The sequence below is a fragment of the Hyperolius riggenbachi genome, chromosome 2 (genome assembly GCF_040937935.1).
Source record: "Hyperolius riggenbachi isolate aHypRig1 chromosome 2, aHypRig1.pri, whole genome shotgun sequence".
NCBI lineage: Eukaryota > Metazoa > Chordata > Amphibia > Anura > Hyperoliidae > Hyperolius > Hyperolius riggenbachi.
The window spans coordinates 465420953-465442897 of NC_090647.1; the positions used below are offsets into that span (position 1 = coordinate 465420953).

Sequence of the window (21945 nt, forward strand, 5' to 3'; positions counted from 1 at the left end):
CATCTGTCAATGTATAGCCACCTTAACCTATTTTGGTTCCTGGACGTAGTTTCTACGTCCAGGAACCATGCGCGCTACCGCGCGCCCCCGCGGCCGATCGTGCGCGTGCACGCGCACTCCCGGCCGCAGATTCGGTAGCCAAGGAATCAATGTATCGGGCTACGGAGCCCGTTCATTGATTCCTCTCCCCCGCTGAAAAAGCGACAGCTTCTCTCGGAAGCTGCGCCTTTTCTGGCCGTTTCCTTCCCGATGTGTCACTCTAAGCGCGTGCTACGCTTAGAGTGACGTCATGTAAACAAACTCATGGCCGCCATCTTGTGGCCAAAAAGTAATACTACACCTGAAAAAAAAAATACAGAATTAACACACATTTACATTATAAATCTATTGTTTACCTCCCACCCTCCCAAAAGTACCCTAATAAAATTTTTAGTATAAAAAAAAACCATTACAATAACAAAAAAACATGTAAATATTTACCTAAGGGTCTTAACTTTTTAAATATCAATGTAAAAATGAAATATTTCTATATTTTTTTTATTTTAAACTTGTAAATAGTGATAGATGCAAAATGGAAAAAATGCACCTTTATTTCCAAATAAAATATTGTCGCCATACATTGTGATAGGGACATAATTTTAACGGTGTAATAACCGGGACATATGGGCATATACAATACGTGAGTTTTTATTTATGGAGGTATGTATTATTTTAAAACTATAATGGCTGAAAACTGAGAAATAATGAATTTTTCCATTTTTTTTTCTTATTCTTCCTGTTAAAATGCATTTACAGTAAAGTGGCTCTTAGCAAAATGTACCCCCCAAAGAAAGCCTAATTGGTGGCGGAAAAAACAAGATATAGATCAGTGCATTGTGATAAGTAGTGATAAAGTTATAGGCTAATGAATGGGAAGTGAACATTTCTCACGTGAAAACGACGGAACCTGAATGGGTTAAGGGCTTCTTCACATCTAGGGCGTTTTCTGACTTTTTTTTCAAGCGCAGGCAATTTTCAAAATCACCCACAAACCCTTGTGCAAAGAATCTCTATGAGAAGGTTCATATCAGCGCGTTTCGTCCACTTTGCACTCCGGCTTTGTGCTCCGCAAAGGGGTGCCTGTACCATTTTTGGGGCGATTTTGCAAAAGCACTTACTGTCATGATATCGCAGCTAGTTATGATGTTGGGATAATACGGAAGCCATATATTTCATTTTGCTGCCTGTGTCATATGTGTAAGTCTAATGTAAGCCAGCTGGCTTCAGGGCAATGGGACTTTCTTATGTAAATTAACTCTGCATTCATTGTCCAGCAGGGGAAGCTGTCATTGTCTGCTTCTAATTAGGAAACACTTAAGAGCAGGGAATGCTAAATGGATTTGCTAGCCTCTGGCAAGGAGATGGCTAAAGGCCCATACACACGTCGGATTTTTGCGAACGACCCGTCGTTTGAACGTTCCGTCGTTCGCACGTCAAATCCGGCGTGTGTACAGACTATCGCCCGGCGGATCGCTGAAAATCTTATCACCCGAACGATAGTCTGTACACACGCCGGATTTGACGTGCGAACGACAGAACGTTCAAACGACGGGTCGTTCGCAAAAATCCGACGTGTGTATGGGCCTTAATTAGTCAAAAGCAGTCAGGTCTTCACCTTTGATCTGCTGTCTCAGATGTGATTGTCTGTGTCTGGGTACAGGTAATTACATAACATTGCTTTGAACTCTGTGTACATGTAAACAGCTACCTGTTGGCCAAAATACAATCGGACTAATTGCGTCTGCCAAGTTCAAAGTGGACAGGAAAAGCCTTGGAATTCACATCTGACAGGAGGAAGCCTCACTCCACAATCTTTTGATGTATGTACTAGACTATGGTCTTACCCCAAACTTCACAAGCTAAAACAGGAACGCTTTGAAGTTGCACGCGTTAAACAGGAAATTGGATATTCCTGGACCTTGACATTGGGGTGGCCCCGGGGCACACATTTTGCTATAAAACAGCAGCTAGGACAGTCACAGATCATCTTCTCTTGGAGGTAGCGCATAGCGGATGATCCCGAGCGAATCGGAAACGGCGTTCTCCCACCAACCAAGTTCTAACCTACGCTGGTAGGTTATGTTCCTTTTATTTTATTTTTGCAACTTGTCTTGTTGTGTATCCTTGTAACTTATTTTGTAACTTTTTACTTTGTTTTTGTAAATCTTTTGTATATATTTTCTGCATTGTTCCACTTTTTTCCTGGAATATTAAATCGTTATTTAATAAGTTTGACTTCTGCTGTACTAAACTATCACTCATAGCCTAGGAGAGACTGAAGTGTAACTGTGTATAAGTCCATGCCTGATTGTATGATTGCGCAACACTAACTTATAAGATTGTAATTGCATTGTGTGTATGGAGCACTTCTGCGCTCGACAGCAGAGTGGGAAGTCTCGGAGTGGCTAACAGTATCGTTTGGAACGACTGTTATGTGTGTGGGGCGTTTGTCATACGTTGGCCTAAAGCGCGCAGCTGACCCAACGTACGAAAACGCCAGTGCGAGTAGCTCGACATCAGAGTGAGGATTGGGTCTAGCAGGTTGCTAGTGGTAGCAGCGAGAAGTGTTCTGAGGGGTCACAGCCTTGTTTTAGCTTGAATAAGGCTGCTCCCAGCTTGATCTGGTCAAACCCGCAGTCGGGAACCATATACGCAGGCGTGCACAAAAGCGATTTCCACAAAATCGTAGCGTGCAGTGGAGCGCCGGAAGGGGGGGGGGAAACGAAAACCGCTGTCATCAGCTATTTCGTTTTTAGATGTGAACAGTGCCTAAGGGCTCGTCTCCGCTATCGCGAATCCCAGGGCTGTGGAGTCGGAGTCGGAGTCGTGGAGTCGGAGTCGTGGAGTCGGGCAATTTTGGGTGCCTGGAGTCGGAGTCGGAGTCGGGAAAAAATGCACCGACTCCGACTCCTAATGAATTTGTAACTGTAATTAAAATAGAAAATATGATAAAATGTTCTATTTCTCAGATAATAGTCATTACAAATAATGTATATATACAGTATATATACAGTAATAGCTGTGCTTAGTCCACAAAAATGAAATAAACCAATCAAAATTAGTTACTTGTGCTGCTTCAATAAAGCAGTTCCCGTATTTTTAAGGTCAGATATACATATCTGATTGTGACTGTATATATGATGTGTACACAGGAATCTCATATATACTAAATAACATCTATGCTGTAAGAATAAAGCCTAATGTGTAGCTGTGTCACTAATAGAGATGGTCAATGAGATGGAAATAATTCTGCACTGATGCTGATTTATGCAAATGTATGCACTCCCTTTGCTGATGAAATCAAAAATTTGATATGTTAAAATTTGGTTTGGTGACTACAAATTAAAGGGTACCTGAGACGGATGAAAAGTAAAGTTTTATACATACCTGGGGCTTCCTCCAGCCCCCTTCAGGCTAATCAGTCCCTCACTGTCCTCCACCACCCGGATCTTCTGCTATGAGTCCTGGTAATTCAGCCAGTCAGCGCTGTCCGGCCGCATGCCGCTCCCACAGCCAGGAACATTCTGCACCTGCGCAATAGTGCTGCACAGGTGTAGTATGCTCCTGGCGGCGGAGTGTGTGCATGCGCACTACGCCCGACTGGCTCAAGTACCTGGACTCATAGCAGAAGATCCAGGTGGTGGAGGAGGACAACGAGGGACGGATTATCCTGAAGGCGGCTGGAGGAAGCCCCAGGTATGTATAAAACTTTAATTTCATCTGTCTCAGGTTTACTTTGTTACACAGTAGTACTATACTCTACATATGCACTCCCCACAGAGCTGCAGGGAATCCACTGAGAATGCTGTGCACATTGAACACAGAGGTGTTGTCTGTCACCCATAAACCTTCAGATTGTGCATGAAGAATGTGTAATAGAGGAAGAATCTCCTCATTCCCCTGCAGAGTACCTGCACATCATTCTTACATGCACCCACACTTACATTGCCTAGGGCCTGATAGATTTTCTTTTTTCCGGTCTGTACCTTTTACAAGTACTCTTACCAAGGACTAGTTTTAGTCTAAAGGGAATACATATAGTAGTCTACATATCCTTCTCACTTCAGTTGTCTTGTAAAATTCCTAAGCGTTGGCAGTTAAGAGACGAATTTCATGTTACATACTTTTAATCAACAAAATTGTAATATGCAAATTAGAGGAGTCGGAGTCGTGGAGTCGGAGTCGGTGGAATCCTAAACTGAGGAGTCGGAGTCGGTGGATTTTTGGACCGACTCCACAGCCCTGGCGAATCCGCATGCATCCAACGCATGCGGATTCGCACATGGTATGCAAGTGGATGGGCCTGTTTCCACTGTTGCGTTGGTGATGTGCGTTTTTTTGAGCGGTGAAAAAACGCACAAAAGAGCCAACGAATTCGCCTGAGAGTGGAATGCATGCGAATCGCATGCAATGTATTTAATAGGGAAATCGCATGCTTTTCCCGATGCGTTTTTTTGCCGCGAATTCGCATAGGTACCAATGTAAATTCACACAGGCAGTGACATGGTTAAAATCGCATATACCCTTACCTATGCGAATTCGCGGCAAAAAACGCATGGGGAATCGCATCCGCGTGCAATTTAATCAGCGGTGGAATCCAGGCGATTCCGCACCGCAACAGTGGAAACGAGCCCTAAAACTACTTAATTCCTCAACGAAGCTCGTTTTACTATCATGCATTTATATAGCTGACATTTTTCCCACTGCTTCACAGAGTACATTGATTATTCATGTCTGTCACTGTTCCACTGAGGAACTCACAACTAATTTCGATCGCATTCTAAAGCTGGCAATACACACAACGATTTTTACCTGCAAATTCGATCACTATACTAAATCTGCAGATTATCTGTGATGCAATGAGCAATATCTATCATAAACTTGATTGATATGTGGCAAAATTGATTGAAATTAGTGTTCCACAGTAAATTTCAGTCAACCAGACCTGGCGGGGGAGCAATGTAGATTGATGGCCCATGGCATTGCACTGTATCAAACAGCTGATTTTGGTGAGCATTGGGGGAAACCAATCCATTTCTGATCAGATTCAGATCAGAAGGATTGATCTGTAAGCCACAATCTATGCATGTATGGTCACCTGAAGTCCAGTTAAGGAGCGCTAAATAGCTTGGAATGTGGGAAGAAACCCATACAAATAGGAGAGGGGAAAAAAACTCCAGGCATAGCATCTTGACTGGGAATCAAACCCAGGACCTTAATGTAGCATAGCTATAGTGGCTGCTAGTGACTTATCTGCACAGTGCCACAGCTTCAGCTAATGCTGATGACTCAGGCTGATTCTTAACTCCCCTGGCAGATCTAGAATAGAGGAATTCTGTCCGTCACAGTCAACAGATGATCACTTGGAATATAATAAAACAAGCAAGGTGCGGCCCACTGTTAGTCATGGAAATGATTCAGAACTGCGCTTTTTAGCAAAATAACACTAGCTACTGTGGATGACACTCCTATGGCCACGTAACATGAAGCTGAAAGCTACAGGTAGATGCCAGATTTTTATCAAAAGAGCATCATTAGAGACCATCATACCTGACAGTTTCGCTCAAAAATCGAATTCAAAAAGTCTGTGCAGGTGTCCAACACCAGCTAGCGATTACTCCTATTGCAAAATGACAAATAAATGCATTGTCATTCACCACACAGGTGCCACCAGGGTTGCAGTTTCTGAGTAATCTTTGGGTACCAGGAGGAAAAATGTTCTTTCTTCCTAGGTAAAATGCCCTGAAGGTGTTTTCCTCCATATTGTGGCTTACATCCCAGGCACTGTCGGGTGGGAACGTAGCAGTGATGCTGTGCCACACGAAGAAGGCTTCCACATGCACAGCATCATGAGATTTCCTGTCAGTCTCACAGAAGGAGCATTTACTGTATATCTCTCAGCAGCATCTGTGCACTAGAAAATCAGCTGGGGAGAGTACTTAGTCTTTAACACTGCTACCATATATACCGGTACTTGCGTATAAGCCGAATTTTCAGCACAAAAACTGTGCTGCAAAGTTACCCCTTCGGCTTATACGCGACTCAGGCAGTGGAGTGTATGGATCGTGCAGTACTGATACAACACATACCATCTGCCAGTGTTCTCCACAAATTTTTCCAGCTGGGTGGCACGAAAAAGTTGCCGGATGGTGCATGACGGAGGAATGCAGGGCCGACGCAACTCTGCTTACAGTATTGGAGGAAGAGGAGGTGAGTTGATGACAGCCGGGTGCTCCCAAAAATTATCAGGGTGGAGTGCCCGGCTAAAAGAACAGTGCCAGCCACCTTCACGATTGCTGCACAAAAAGTATACCGGAGCAATGGTTCAGCAATGACACGCTCCGCTCCACAAGCCAGTGGGTACAGCCACAGTGGTACAGTCCACGTTTTGATTTCAGTGAATTTTATATAGTAAAAGAAGAGAATTCTGTTCCTGGTGGGGGGGCATGTCTTTTGCCCACGGTTTAAGCTAAATCCTGATGTAATTTCTGCCCTTTACTTTTTTCTTTTCTCCTCCAATCACTGAGTCACCCCAGCCTTGCTTGTAAAACACAAGTGAGCAGGGGATCGTGTTTCAGATAAGCAGCTAGCAGGGAAATAAATGGAAGATGAGGAATATATTATACATAAAAAGAACCCCCAGCATGCAACTGTTTGGCACTGACTACTAAAGGGGCAGTGCTCCTTAAGTATGTGATAACTCCAAATCATAACAGCAGACAATCTTGATAGATTTAACTCTATCTGGGATCCATGGTTTACTTATTGTGAGAATTTAAATCTGAGCACCTAGGATTCCTTCTTGAATGTTTTTTCCCTATTTCTCCCCCCCTAATCTTGTTAGGAATGCCGATTGTATAACTTGTTATGATGGTTTATACCTGATTTGTCAATTAACCATGTCATTCGCTAAACTTGAATAAAGCCTTTTTATAACAAAAGTTTTGAATGCAGGATTTGCATCTTTATTACTTAATACACTCAGACCAGTTGCTGTTGAAATGTGATTTTTATGGTGACACTCCCGCTTTAAACGTTAGAGATTTTAAAAGCTCTTGCTAATTCAATGCTATGGAGGATTTTTACAAAATCACATTGCTCCAGTGAGAACACACATACCGGATAACATAAGCAAGAGCTTTTCAAATCACAAAGCACTTAGAAAAGCTCTTGTAGTGTGAACGCGCCCTTAATCCACACTTCAGGTTTACATCAAGCCTGTGCAGCACTTCAGCGCACAATGACTACAGGGAAAAAAGAATGAGTCACATGGCAATGTTTTAAAACAAAAGTAAATTCAAGGACATGAAATGTTTGATTGGACAGTGGTTTTAAGTTATTGTATTTTGAGAGCAGTCAAGTAAAAATACACTAAACAGTTTAAACAGAATTTGAGCCAGAAATGTTTATTTCAGGACAAAGAAGAAAAGGTAATAAAAAAAATTATCAGGTTTAACTGCAACTTGTGCTCCGGGGAGAAGATTTGTTCTTACTTCCTGTGTCTGGTTCTACAACAAACAGGATGTAAGGTGAGAGCTCTGTAATGAGGTCATATAGAACAATAAAGACACGATTCTTTTGGTAGAATTGGAAAAAAACCTTCAGCGTATCTGAGGTTTGTATTGCAGTGTGTTCCTCTCACTACCTGTCCCAGTCATGGGATCATGAGACAACAGGAAAGGGAGGGGAAGAATCTCTTCAACAGTTTTTACAAGCACTAAAACAAGCTTTGCATATACTCTTATTCTTCTTAACTGGAGTTAAACTAATCATACCGAATTTGTACTTTTTTTTTTTTTCTGCATCATACCTGAAGCAGATTAAGAAGTGGTTAAATGGAAGCATGAGACCCTGCAGAACCCAGCCCTGGGCAGCCTGGAACTGCAGTGTTCTCTTTTTTAGCCAAGTGGTGCACCCGGCTAATTTTGGTGAGTACTCGGCTGTCATTGGCTCAAGCCCCTCCTATTCCTTAAAGGGAACCTAAACATAGAAGGATATGGATTTTTCCTTTTAAAATAATACCAGTTGTCCGACTCTCCTGCTGATCCTGTGTCTCTAATACTTTTAGCCACAGCCCCTTAACAAGCATGCAGATTAGGTGCTCTGACTGAAGTCAGACTGAATTAGCTGCATGCTTGTCTCAGGTGTGTGATTCAACCACTATTGCAGTCGAAGAGCTCAGCAGGACTGCCAGGCAACTGGCATTGTTTAAAAGGAAACATCCTTATCCCTCTCAGTTTAGGCTCCCTTTAAGTAGAGTTGCTTCAGCCCTGCATTCCTGCCTCATAACCCACCCAGCTACTTTTTCATGCCACCCAGCCAGAAACAATTTCTAAGGAGAACACTGAACTGGGCTTGCATACCTACCAACTTTCTGAAATATTAAACAGGGACACCTTGCAATGCAAACAGTGTGGCAAAAAGACACATCCAGCCATGCCTCCAAACCGCCATCACACTCACAAGAAAAACAAAACAAAAATCCTTGCATTTCTGAAATCAAACCGGTCCTTACTTTAGACACTGCTTTTTCCTTTCCACTGGTATTCAGAAACAAGCAATGTGATAATTGACAGGTCAGGTATACCATTCACCACATTGGGAGCACCACTTTTACATGACACTTAGCAGAGGGGCCGCTGCAGCACACACAGGGGGATATGCCCCACCATAATAGGCTCAGTTGTGAGCGATGGTACAGAGGCTGGCAGCAGCCACGTGACGGAAAGATGCAGAGCAGGAGATCCCATCACTTATATGCTCACAAAAGGATATAGACGGGAGAGCTCTGCATGCAGACACACACGGGGCAGTCCCCGGAGAGCACACACCATGCAGCGGCGCACAGCCGGAAACACACCTGTCCGGGCGTCCCCCGGTGTCACCCCGTCCCCTGCTCCCGCTCTCACGCGGCCGGCGGCAGCCAGGACTCCGTCATGCCTGGCGGAAGATTGCGCGAACTCCGCTCTTCCCTTCACTTCCTCGCTGTCTGTTTCCGGGGGCGGCACACCCTGTCACACATTGCCCCGCCCATGCCTGGCGGAAGATTACGTGAACTCCGCTCTTCCCTTCACTTCCTCGCTGTCTGTTTCCGGGGGCGGCACACCCTGTCACACATTGCCCCGCCCGTGCCTGGCGGAAGGTTGCGCATATTCCGCTTTTCCCTTCTTTTCCTCGCTGTCTGTTTCCGGGGGCGGCACACCCTGGCATAGCTCCCAACTGTCCCTTTTTGGGAGCCTTGTCCCTCTGTCCTTCTTTCATCCTCATTTGTCCCTCTTTCAGGACTTTGTCCCTCTTTCTATGTAAATATATATATTTCTATACTAAAAATGTGTTTGATTGACTCTAAACTGTATTCCTAACTTAAATTGATATATTACTTATTTTAAAATGTTACTATGAAGGAAAATGAACCAGGATAGAAAGGACCAGTGTGTTTTGAATTATAAAACAACATATGTTTCTTTTGAAATCTTTAAAGTATGCGTGACTAGAGGCGTGGTGAGGGCGTGGCCAGGGGTGTGGTAGGGGCGTAGCTTAAGTGTCCCTTTTTCTCATCTCAAAAAGTTGGGAGGTATGCCCTGGTCACACATAGTCCCGCCCATTCATAAACTTGTCTTTTAATAAATAACTTTATTAGTAGAAGTCGGTTTATCAAATTCATACAGGTAGTGGAAACTTTGTAGTGTGCGCTTTTACTGTATAATAATGTAATAGCAATATAATATTGAACTATTATTATTAAAGCATACATTAGCTCTAAAACTATGCCAAAAATTACACCTACTTTATGTGTGGTAAGTAGTGCAGAGTGTTACTGCACTTCCCTTGCCCCATCATCAGCTTACGGTTTCTTGAAGAGCAGCCCTTTCTTAAGTCCTGGTCGGCGGGGTTGGCGCATGCGCAGTATGTCCGCAGGAGTTTGCGTGCAATCCTGCAGGAAAATGCACTCAGCGAGGAGTGACCAGATTTTTGTGGGTCCAACCTGGGAGGGGGGAGGGGGAAGGGGGCGAAAAGTGGGGAGGACTGAGGAGCGCGCAGCAACGAAGACTAGGGGGGGGGGGCACCGTGGCAAAAATGGGCGTGGCCATGACATTGTATGGGCGGAGCTAACATAATGATGTAACAGCAAGGCATAAGACAAACGAGACTTTGAATCATGGGTGTGCAGAAACTGTGTGATGCTAATAGTATACCGTAACCACAAAGCAGCAAACATAGCCATCTATGACCATTAAATAATAAATGCAGTAACAGTTACCCCGGACACCAGAAAATAAACGCAATGGGCAACATATCAGCACAAAATAAATGCAATGCAGGCAACATGTCAGTATAAAATAAATGCAATGCGGGCAACATGTCAGTACAAAATAAACGCAATGCGGGCAAACATTTCACCAGAAAATAAAAGCAATGCGGGCAAACATTTCACCAGAAAAGAAATGCAATGCGGGCAAACATTTCACCAGAAAAGAAGTGCAATGCGGGCAAACATTTCACCAGAAAAGAAACGCAATGCGGGCAAACATTTCACCAGAAAAGAAACGCAATGCAGGCAAACATTTCACCAGAAAAGAAACGCAATGCGGGCAAACATTTCACCAGAAAAGAAACGCAATGCGGGCAAACATTTCACCAGAAAAGAAACGCAATGCGGGCAAACATTTCACCTGGAAAAGAAATGCAATGCGGGCAAACATTTCACCAGAAAAGAAACGCAATGCGGGCAAACATTTCACCTGGGAAAAAAAATGCAATGCGGGCAAACATTTCACTTGGAAAAGAAACGACCTGAAAAAGAAACGCAATGCGGGCAAACATTTCACCAGAAAAGAAACGCAATGCGGGCAAACATTTCACATGGAAAAAAAAATGCAATGCGGGCAAACATTTCACCTGGAAAAGAAAGCATTTACTCTGGCGCGCTGCTCCTGGGACCATCTTGCTGCTGATCTTCTCTCCCGCACTGACAGGGCTACGGCAAGATGGCGCCCGAAGCCCTGTACTGGAGCAACCGGGACGTCCCGCGGCCAAAAGCGGGACACAATGCTGCCCGAGACAGGGGACCTCAAAAGCGGGACATGTCCCGGCTAAGGCGGGACGTCCGGTCACCGTACCTACTGGCACCTGTGCAATGCAGCCTCAAAGATGAAGGGGTTCCCGACCAGCAGCAGAGGGGTTGTGGAAGATCAGTGAAGTCTCTGGAGGTTGTGCTCTACTGTAGTATCTACCTTTTTTTAGGCTTTGCTTTAGATAGGAACCTGAAGTAAGAGGGATATATGGAGACTGTCATTTTTATTTCAGTTTAAACATAGCTTGTGAACAGTGGGTTGTAGGGACCCGAACATTTCCAGGGTTTGTCTGTGTTTTCTTGCTTCCAAAATCTTTAGGTTGTCTATGAAAATCCCACATGTAAAAAAAAGGTGGCTGGAAAAAAGGGTGCAGAGGTTTGCCCCTGGAAACCGGAGCTTGTGGAAATGCCAATAGCAGGCATTGCATAGCGGGTGCTCCGCGCTGGGGCTTGCGGAAATGCAAATAGTGGTATTGCCTAGTGGGAGCTCCGCACCTGCCATGCAATGCCTGCTATTTGTAGTTCCGCAAGCTCCAGCATCGGGTTTCTATCGGGTGCCGATATTTGCAATGGTTACCACTAATCTGCGCCTGTATATTGGTGTATACCATTTGTCTGTATTATTATGTACCCCATGTTCGTTTCTTACTGTGTAAAGCGCCATGGAATATGTTGGTGCTTTATAAATCAATAGTAATAATAATGCGACCATTATAAAATCCACGATTTGCAGCAAAGAAGGTAAATTTAATCGCCCGATAGCGGCCACCGCAGTGCGCCCGTATTTCCTTTCTTTGCAGCTAACTGCAGCTTTTGTATGCGCCTATGGTGCCGCCGTTTTTTTCAAAAAAGGCTCCTGCGCCTGCGCTGTACCGCCCTAATAACATCGGAGGGACCACGTGACCCCCGCGGTGGAGCGCAGAAGAAGCCGACTGTGCCAGCGGAGAAGACTGGGAGCCACTGGAGCTGCGGCGAGGGCACAGGACGGCTGCCACGGGCTGGAGGAAGCCCCAGGTAAGTGGATCTTTTTTTTTTATAAGCTTGGATGTATCCTTTAAACATTGTCCCCGCGTTACATTGTTCGACATTGTATTGTTCCTCCCCTATCTATTGTACAGCACTGTGTAACAGGTAAGGGCCTGAGCCCACTAATGCAGTTGTGTCCACTTTTCAGCAACAAACCAATGTTACAGATGATGAAAAGGGTACAGAAGTGGACACGACTGCGTTAGCGGGCTCAGGCCTACTGCTGGCGCATAACCACATTGAAAAGCTGGAGTTAGTGGACAGTGATGTTGAAGCCTGTAACGATTCTACAGTCCGGCATCTGTATCTTTGGCACCGGACTATCACTGCCACATTGCAGCAATACAAACTAGCAGATTGTTCGCAATATGGCGTGTTTGTGTTGTGTTGCGGTTATGACAGCCATAAATGTTATTACGGTCGATGATGGCACCTATTTGTAACGGTTATGCTGAACTCCAGCTCTCTCCTGCTCCCAAATGACCTGCTAATTTCATTTCAGCCTATGGCGGCACCAAAATTAGGAGGAGCTGCTTGTGCCCATTCTGCCTGTTTTGTTCCCGGCACTGTGTACCCTTCAGAGCAATGTAATATTTACCTACTCCAGCACTGTGCTCGGGTCTCCTCTGTTTTTCCCAGCATACCTAGGGTTGCCAGGTCGGCTGATGGAGAAAACCGGACAGGGGGTGGAGTTAGGGGCGGAGTCAGAAGCGCACTTTTATGTAGAGTGGGGCTAAGCAATGGGCTTTTTAAAAAATGTTTTTTACAGTATTTATATCGCACTGACATCTTCTGCAGCACATTACAGAGTACATAGCCATGTCACTAACTGTCCTCACCAGTACATGCACATAAGAGACCACTTTTCACCAGTAAATGCACATAATAAGAGACCGCTTTTCACCAGTAAATGCACATAATAAGAGACAGAGCAGAAAACTATTACAAAACTGGAAAACTATGCAAATAATGTAATGCATTTATAGCGTTTTTGCACAGTGAAGTGGTCGATTTCTTGCGGGAAGTTTTAAAATTTATTTATTTTTTTCCCACCAAAATTTTTTATTGAGAACAATAAAGTGGACATACATAGGCATAAAGTTAAAATATAAATCTGCGCATACATGTATGTACACATTTTGAGCAAATATAACAAATATAACAGTATAACAGTATAAATTGCGTTGTACAATAGATACAGCCCTGCAGAGGAGGAGGAAATTAATTTCATGTTACATTTTACCCCATTTTTTACACCCCATTCACCCCATTTTTTACACTTAGCTGTCGGTAATGCATTGATAAATCTCCCCCTGTCTGCACCCTAGCTAGGAGGAAAACTGCTTCATATTCCCCACACAGCAGCTGCACACTTAGGCCTCGATTCATAAAAGTGCTGTCGGGAAGGTAACGTCGAGCGGGGAAACACCGCTGTTGGTATTTCCACCTTCAGGGTGGTAATTCATAAAAATTTTGCTACTTGTGACAGGCGTGCGGAGATATTCCGCTGTAGGCAGGCGTTAGGATGTCGGGAGACATGCGGAAACAGGAGAAGCAGGCGGAGTCCCTCCGTGCGGTGTTCTCTCTGCAGCTGCTTGGGAGGTCTGTCCCATTCACTGCACTGTATTCCGCATGCTTCTCGCCACATCAGAGGTAGCGGTAATACCCGTCCGCATACCGCTACCTCTAATCTTTATGAATTGACATTTGTTACTTTTGCTATGATAATCACCGCGCAAGGCGGTGATTGATCACTCTGCTCGCGAATGTCGGCTTTTCATGCGGAAAAAGCCTTTATGAATACATATTTTGCTGTGTGGTCGGTAAAGTGAGCGGTTTTCTGCATTTCCGAATGCGGGAATGCTTTATGAATCGAGGCCTTAGTGTTTTTGAAACGTGGCAAACAGAATGATTCTTCGAGCGATGAGTTCCCTTCCTCAGGTATGATCACGTGTCGGGAGGAGAAATGAGCGTTCTGCACAATGATATTTATTTAGCCAATAAAAGGTATTGTCGACAGACGACAGTGCCTATAAAATGCCTTACCTTGCTTCCTTCGCAGTGAGTGACGCTGCCGCACGTCATGCGTGCGTTGGCAACGCAGCGTTGGCGTTGCCGTAGCAACGTCGGGAAGCGCGGGCTCGGGGGCGGTAGTTAAGCTGGCGTAACTTACGCCGCGTAAGCTGGCTGGCTGTGCCTTTGACTGACAGCCAGCCCAGGCAGCGAATCAGCGGTCGCGCAGCGCTGGCGGACGGGTCACGGGTGGCGGCAAGTGGCAAAAGGCATAAAACCGGACATCTTAATTGTCCGGTTTAACATGCCTTTTTGGACAGGACACAGCGGCCAAAAACCGGACTGTCCGGTCTAAAACCGGACACCTGGCAACCCTAAGCATACCCAGCTCCCAATCATAGGACATGCATTGGTAGCCGGAGGTATGCACCATATATTCTGAGGCCGCAAGGAATAACAGAGGAGATGCAACGCAGAGCTAGAGCTCGGCAGGCATTTATTCCACTGCATTGCTGCGCTACTCTGCAGAAGGGGAAGGAGGAGTGGTCTCCCATAGCCTTGTGGGTGCTATAGTTATGCTACAGTGCTGGTCTCCAGTAGAAAACGATATATTTGTGATTAGTTTTTAGTTTGCAACATATTTTGCTTTAACCTCCTACTTGGCTGCAGTAGCCATCCCATTTGGTTTAGCACTATAACTGCTTGCTCAAGGATTTACAGAAAATTATTGCTAGGTTAACTAAATTATCATTTGTTTAACTTCATTTCACTTTGCATACAAATTACATATTCCTAGCATCTAATGACTTTTAATGACTTTAGGGGATTATGCTGAATTAGCAGCGCTTGTTCTGTTTCGGTGTGATTAGTCACCTAACAGTCTGTTTATAAAACCTTTGAGGGCAACGTCGCAGCCTTTGCTAATAAGGGCCCTTTTACACTAGAGATGTCGCGAACCTCCGATTTTCGGTTCGCGAACTTCCGCGGAAGGTTCGGTTCGCGGAAAAGTTCGCGAACCGCAATAGACTTCAATGGGGAGGCGAACTTTGAAAAATAGAAAAAATTATGCTGGCCACAAAAATGATGAAAAAGATGTTTCAAGGGGTCTAACACCTGGACGGGGGCATGGCGGAGTGGGATACATGCCAAAATTCCCGTGGAAAAATCTGGATGTGACGCAAAGCAGCGTTTTAAGGGCAGAAATCACATTGAATGCTAAATTGCAGGCTTAACGTGCTTTAAAACATCTTGCATGTGTATACATCAATTAGGGAGTGTAATTAGAGTACTGCTTCACACTGACACACCAAACTCACTGTGTAACGCACCGCAAACAGCTGTTTGTGTAGTGACGGCCATGCTGGACTACTGCGCAACATGGCGAGATTGCTTTTCCTCACTCAGTGATGTCAGGTAATGTGTGACTTCCGTCTCAACTTTCCATGGCATTGTTAAAAAGCTTACAATTTGTTTTTAAATTACATTTTCTACTTGCTGTGTACTTGTTCAGTACCGCTACAATGAGAATCCTGTGGAGGCGGGCAAGTCTGCCATTGTGACCCCGGGTAATGGCCGGGGAATGAAGGGTTTGAATCCGGTGTGGAGCCTGAGCAACGGCTACCACTACACATCCAAGGAGGGCAGCGGGCAGGCATGCACGCCCGCCCGCCCCGAGGTAGTGACCAAAAATAACAATACAGGAGGCGGACTTTCGAGGCCCTGCTGTGTATTTGAAATGAATGTACTTTAAATCCTTGAACGAGAACCAGTTATGGCGGGCAAAGATGACACCACATTCCTTTCATGAGAATCATATGGAGGCGGGCAAGTCTGCCATTTGTGACCCCGGGTAATGGCCGGGGAATGAGGGATGGAATCCGGTGTGGAGCCTGAGAAACGGCTACCACTACACATCCAAGGAGGGCATGCACGCCCGCCCCGAGGTAGTGACCAAAAATAACAATACAGGAGGCGGACTTTCAAGGCCCTGCTGTGTATTTGAAATGAATGATCTTTAAATCCTTTAACGGGAATCCATTATGGAGGGCAAGTCTGCCATTGTCACCGCGGGGAATGAAGGTTGGATTCCGGCCCGAAGTGGGAGCCTGCTGAGACCCATGCTGTAGCTGCCCTGACCGTGCTTTGCAGACCAGGCATCTGTGGTCAGATGCAGGGGCGCCGCGAGGCATAAAGCGAACCAAGCGGTCGCTTGGGGCCTCAAGATCGTAGGGGCCTCGGCGGCTCAGTGACGTCGGCGTGACGTCACTGTTTTCCCGCAGCCGCGCGGGGCTGGCAGAGCAGAGTAGGGCAGGGCTACGGGAAGATGGCCGCCGCCGAAGCCCTGCATTGGAGACTATGCCTCCAGTACAGGGCTTCGGGTGGCCATCTTCCCGTAGCCCTGATTCAATCAGCGCGGGAGATTGGAGGAGGGAGGGAGCTCCGTGGAAACTGCGCGCCTGAGGAGCCGGCCGGGAGAGGAGACGGGGAGAGAAGACTTCTGCCAGTGCCAGGTGAGTAAATTCTTTTCTTTTTGCAGCTCTGAAAATGTGCCCTAATTGCGTTTGATATCTGCTGAACTGTTCCCTAATTGTGTTTGATTTCTGCTGAACTGTGCCCTAATTGTGTTTGATTTCTGCTGAACTGTGCCTTAATTGTGTTTGATTTCTGCTGAACTGTGCCCTAATTGTGTTTGATTTCTGCTGAACTGTTGCCTAATTGTGTTTGATTTCTGCTGAAAATGTGCCCTAATTGCGTTTGATATCTGCTGAAAATGTGCCCAAATTGCGTTTGATTTCTGCTGAAATGTGGCCCTAATTGCGTTTGATTTCTGCTGAAAATGTGCCATAATTGCGTTTGATTTCTGCTGAAAATGTGCCCAAACTGCGTTTGATCTCTGCTGAAATGTGGCCCTAATTGCGTTTGATTTCTGCTGAAAATGTGCCATAATTGCATTTTATTTCTGCTGAAAATGTGCCTGTGACAATCCAGCCCCGCGATCCCGTCGAGATCTGCTCCCGTTAGCGTACGCAGGAAGTACGGGCGCAGGCGGACAACGAGACCGGTTGCTGGATCGTCAGAGGGAAGAAAGTAAAGGGCGACAGAGCGTGCCAATCCCGTCTAATCTGCTCCCGTTAGCATACGCAGGAAGTACGGTGAACAGACTGACAATAAAGATTGGTCGCGCAGCTGCCGACAATATGTAATGGGACAAACATCCACCAATCCCGTATTACTAGGCCACTGTTGCCATGCAGGTCTCATGCACTAGAGACTGCTGGAGGCAAATTCACTGTGTGCGTAGTAAACGGTTAAGATTGGTTGGAGGTGCCCATACATGTACAATTCTGATTGTATATACAATCGGTAAACTAAAAATATCGATTTCGCGCTGGAAATCGGGTAAATAAAGTAAACTGCCACCACTTTCTCAAGTTCAGGGAGGAAAGAGACTCCCGCTATCATAATACGGTAGCCAGCCCAATCACGTTCAACACGCTCAAGTCACCGTTCGGGGAATAGTCACTTCCGACGGCTTAAAGACTGTGAGCAATGTGACGTTAAAGAAAGGTTACTGGGTCCCTATATGATGCAATCTCGAATTGTATTTATAATCGAGAAACGAAGTTATCGATTTCGCACAGGAAATCTGGTACTAGCTAATCCTAGAAGGAAGAAACGGTTATTTACAACCTAGCTAGCAAATCAACAATCATAAGCAAATCATAAAACAATGCGGTAGTATGACTGACTCTTCAGAGGGCAGATTCGTTATAGCAGCAATCAGATGACCAGAAAAGGCACACAACTGAACGATAACATCGTTAGTTTATTTCTAAACTACATACACACAGCTTATTTTAGAACAGATTGATTGGACAGAGAGAAGAGAGGAAGAGAAACAGAATGTCTGAATATACAGTTTAAATACCGTTATTGGTAGTCCATGCGGCAATCGCAAGTCTTTGGCGAATGTCCCAAAATGGCGGTTGCCATGCGGCCAACAGGCCTTTGTTAGAAAGTTCAAAGATGGAGGTTTTGGCCCGTGTCCCTGCGGGCTGCCAGGATGTTACTAGGCATCAGATTGAAGGTAAAGGACACTGGACTTTTGGATCATGTCAGTTTTGTTCCTCACTGTAGGTGGGAGGAGTTATGACACATACAAGTCCAGCCTTGCAATTTGAATAAGGCAATGCCCCCTTAGGCAGGGAGAGGTTTTGGGCCAATTCATATTTTGCCCGCTCTCAGCATGCCTGTAGGTAATATCAAGAACCCGAATGAATATTCACAATCAGCGTAAGTGTGTGAATCTGCTAATACCAAACACGAGGAGTCTGGATCGCTAATAGCACCGTCCCCCCCTTTCACCTTACTGGCACTGGTTCCGAAAGATCCAGAGGGCTGAAAATCTCTCAGGACCAGTGTCATGTGGAATCTAATAAACTCCGTGAACTTGAGGGAACTGCGATCTTGGGAACACCAGAAATATTACCAAATTGTGCCTATTTATTAAATACAGTTTCTACAGTTTGGTTGAATCTTTGGGTGCCCAGATGGCGTGATAAGGATCATTCCTGTCTCCTTTCAACTCAGGCCACAAGGCAGCTAGGTGTCGGACTCCTGGTGGGTCGGTGCCGATCAGGCTGGAGAAAGCTACAATTTATGAGCTTCTGTCAACTGATATCTACCCTTCACCTGATGGATGAGGTCATAAACACCCCAGGGGGTCCCCTGTGCTGGCAGAGAATCTTTTCAACAGGAGGCTAATTAACTGACCATGAAAAGATTTCTCCAGCCCTTTGGTGAAGGGAAAAAAAGTGTATTTAAACCAAAAACTGTCAGTTTGGGTGGTTTGCGAAGAACTAGCGTTGGTAACTCCATGACGCATTCGATATGTCATATCGACGGCGTCACAGTGCCCAAATTGCGTTTGAATTCTGCTGAAATGTGGCCCAAATTGCGTTTGATTTCTGCTGAAAATGTGCCCAAATTGCGTTTGATTTCTGCTAAAAATGTGCCCTAATTTCGTTTGATTTCTGCTGAAAATGTGCCCAAATTGCGTTTGATTTCTGCTGAAATGTTGCCCAAATTGCGTTTCATTTCTGCTGAAATGTGGCCCAAATTGCGTTTGATTTCTGCTGAAATGTGGCCCAAATTCTGTTTGTTTTCTGTTGGAAATGTTGCACAAATTGCGTTTGTTTTCTGCTGAAATGTTGCACAAATTGCATTTTTATTTTCTGGTGTCTGGGGTAACTGTTGCTGCATTTATTATTTAATGGTCATAGTTGGCTATATTTGCTGTGCTACGGTTAAGCTCCGCCCATACAATGTCATGGCCAAATCCATCTTGCGGCGCGGCGCGCTGCGCGCGCCTCAATCACCCCCACATCCATTTTCCCCGCAAACAGCCCCGCCCCAATCCGCCTTCCAGCTCCACCCACATGTCATGGCCACGCCCATTTATGCGGGATAGCCACACCAATGCTTCGCGCGCCGCAGGATAAGGCCACTTCCTACAGTCCGCTTGGGGCCACAAAAACCTTAGCTGCACCCCTGGTCAGATGGACCCTTGAGCCAGCGGAAGACAAACCAAGTCGAAAGCATTTGCCAAGAATGTTTTACGGAGGGCAAGTTTTTTTGCCCTTTTTTTACATTGTTTGAAAATGATAGATGGTTGTATTTTTAAATAGTTTGAAAGTTTAGATGGTTGTATTTTTAAATAGTTTGAAAGTTTAGATGGTTGTATTTTTAAATTGTTTAAGTGTAGCCATTCTTCCTCCCCCCAGCCACGAACAATACCATGGGAACGTGGAGCAGCAGAAGCCCCCTGTGACGGCTGCCGCGGTTGTTCTCCGCGGCTTGTCTTTTGAGGGGTGCTGCTTTTCCTCAGGTGTTCTTGCCATAGCTGTTTGTGCCTTCTCTCCAGGTGCCTTCGTAAAGCACTTGTCCCTACGTGACAGTTGGCCTTTCCACGGCTTAATTTTTGCTGGCAGAGACACTAGATGGCTTTGCTCCGATCTGAGACACACACGTTAAAAAATGTCGAAACCGCTGAGCCCCCCTGGGCTGATGGCGCTACTGTGGCATCAGCAGCTGAGGTTGAAGGGCATGTTGGCTGTCTGGCCATAGCAGGCGATACATGGCGCTGGACAGTGCCCCCAGCTGTTTCTGAGGACGAGCTCCCTCTGCTTCTATCATGGAGTCATCTCCTCCTAGTCCTCTCTGACTCCTCCTCTGAACTGTCCCCCTGGTCATCTCCTCTACCGGGAACATATGTGGTATCCGTATAATCGTCATCATAATCCTCCTGGCCAGCTGCACTTTCCTCAGACACCTCCTCAACTGCACCAACTTCAGGTGTTTCATCAGCCCCCTCCACACACGTTACGTCCATACTATCGCCACCTAACTCAGACGTAGGAGGTGGTGTACCTGCGCCTTCTTCTTGTTGTTGCAGTAGTGGCTGTGAATCGGTGATTTCACCACCACCAAATAACTCCTGCGAAGTGTCAAATGCAGCGGATGTGGTGCTTGTTGTAGCGCTGGTGGCTGCAGGAGATGAGGTGTTCTGTGTTAAATACTCAATCACCTCCTCACGATTTTGGGAAGTGATGGCACGTGCCTTCTTCTGAGCACTGTATTTTGGGGCAGGTCCGCACGAAATCACAGCAACACCACCTCGCACAGACCTGCCGGTGCCTGGTGGCCTTCCTCTGGGTCTGCCTCTACCTGGTTTGTCCATTTTGTCCATCTCGGGGGGATGCTAGGTATATGCAGTGAGCTGGGTTCACTGAACAGTAAAGGTACTAGGATGCAGTGAGGTGGGTTCACTCAACACAACAGGTAGTAGGTATATGCAGTAAGCTGGGTTCACTCAACACTACAGGTAGTTATGTGCAGTGATGAGGTGGGTTAAGTAAACACAACAGGTAGTAGTAGGATGCAGTGAGCTGGGTTCACTCAACACAACAGGTAGTAGGTATATGCAGTGAGCTAGGTTCACTCAACACTACAGGTAGTTATGTGCAGTGATGAGGTGGGTTAAGTAAACACAACAGGTAGTAGGTGTATGCAGTGAGCTGGGTTCACTCAACACTACAGGTAGTTATGTGCAGTGATGAGGTGGGTTAAGTAAACACAACAGGTAGTAGTAGCATGCAGTGAGCTGGGTTCACTCAACACAACAGGTAGTAGGTATATGCAGTGAGCTGGGTTCACTCAACACTACAGGTAGTTATGTGCAGTGATGAGGTGGGTTAAGTAAACACAACAGGTAGTAGGTATATGCAGTGAGCTGGGTTCACTCAACACTACAGGTAGTTATGTGCAGTGATGAGGTGGGTTAAGTAAACACAACAGGTAGTAGTAGGATGCAGTGAGCTGGGTTCACTCAACACTACAGGTAGTTATGTGCAGTGATGAGGTGGGTTAAGTAAACACAACAGGTAGTAGTAGGATGCAGTGAGCTGGGTTCACTCAACACAACAGGTAGTAGGTATATGCAGTGAGCTGGGTTCACTCAACACTACAGGTAGTTATGTGCAGTGATGAGGTGGGTTAAGTAAACACAACAGGTAGTAGGTGTATGCAGTGAGCTGGGTTCACTCAACACTACAGGTAATTATGTGCAGTGATGAGGTGGGTTAAGTAAACACAACAGGTAGTAGGTGTATGCAGTGAGCTGGGTTCACTCAACACTACAGGTAGTTATGTGCAGTGATGAGGTGGGTTAAGTAAACACAACAGGTAGTAGTAGGATGCAGTGAGCTGGGTTCACTCAACACAACAGGTAGTAG

The 21945-nt window shown here is 45.6% G+C and overlaps 1 protein-coding gene across 1 annotated transcript in view; it reads right to left on the bottom strand.

The window, feature by feature from the left end:
• Positions 1-9084, bottom strand: part of TMEM248 (transmembrane protein 248) — a 71922-nt gene extending 62838 nt beyond the window's left edge. Inside the window, exon 1 of the mRNA XM_068270171.1 lies at positions 8900-9084. The gene's annotated coding sequence lies outside the window, so the exon portion shown is untranslated. The remainder of the gene's footprint in view (positions 1-8899) is intronic.
• Between the last annotated feature and the right edge of the window lie 12861 nt (positions 9085-21945).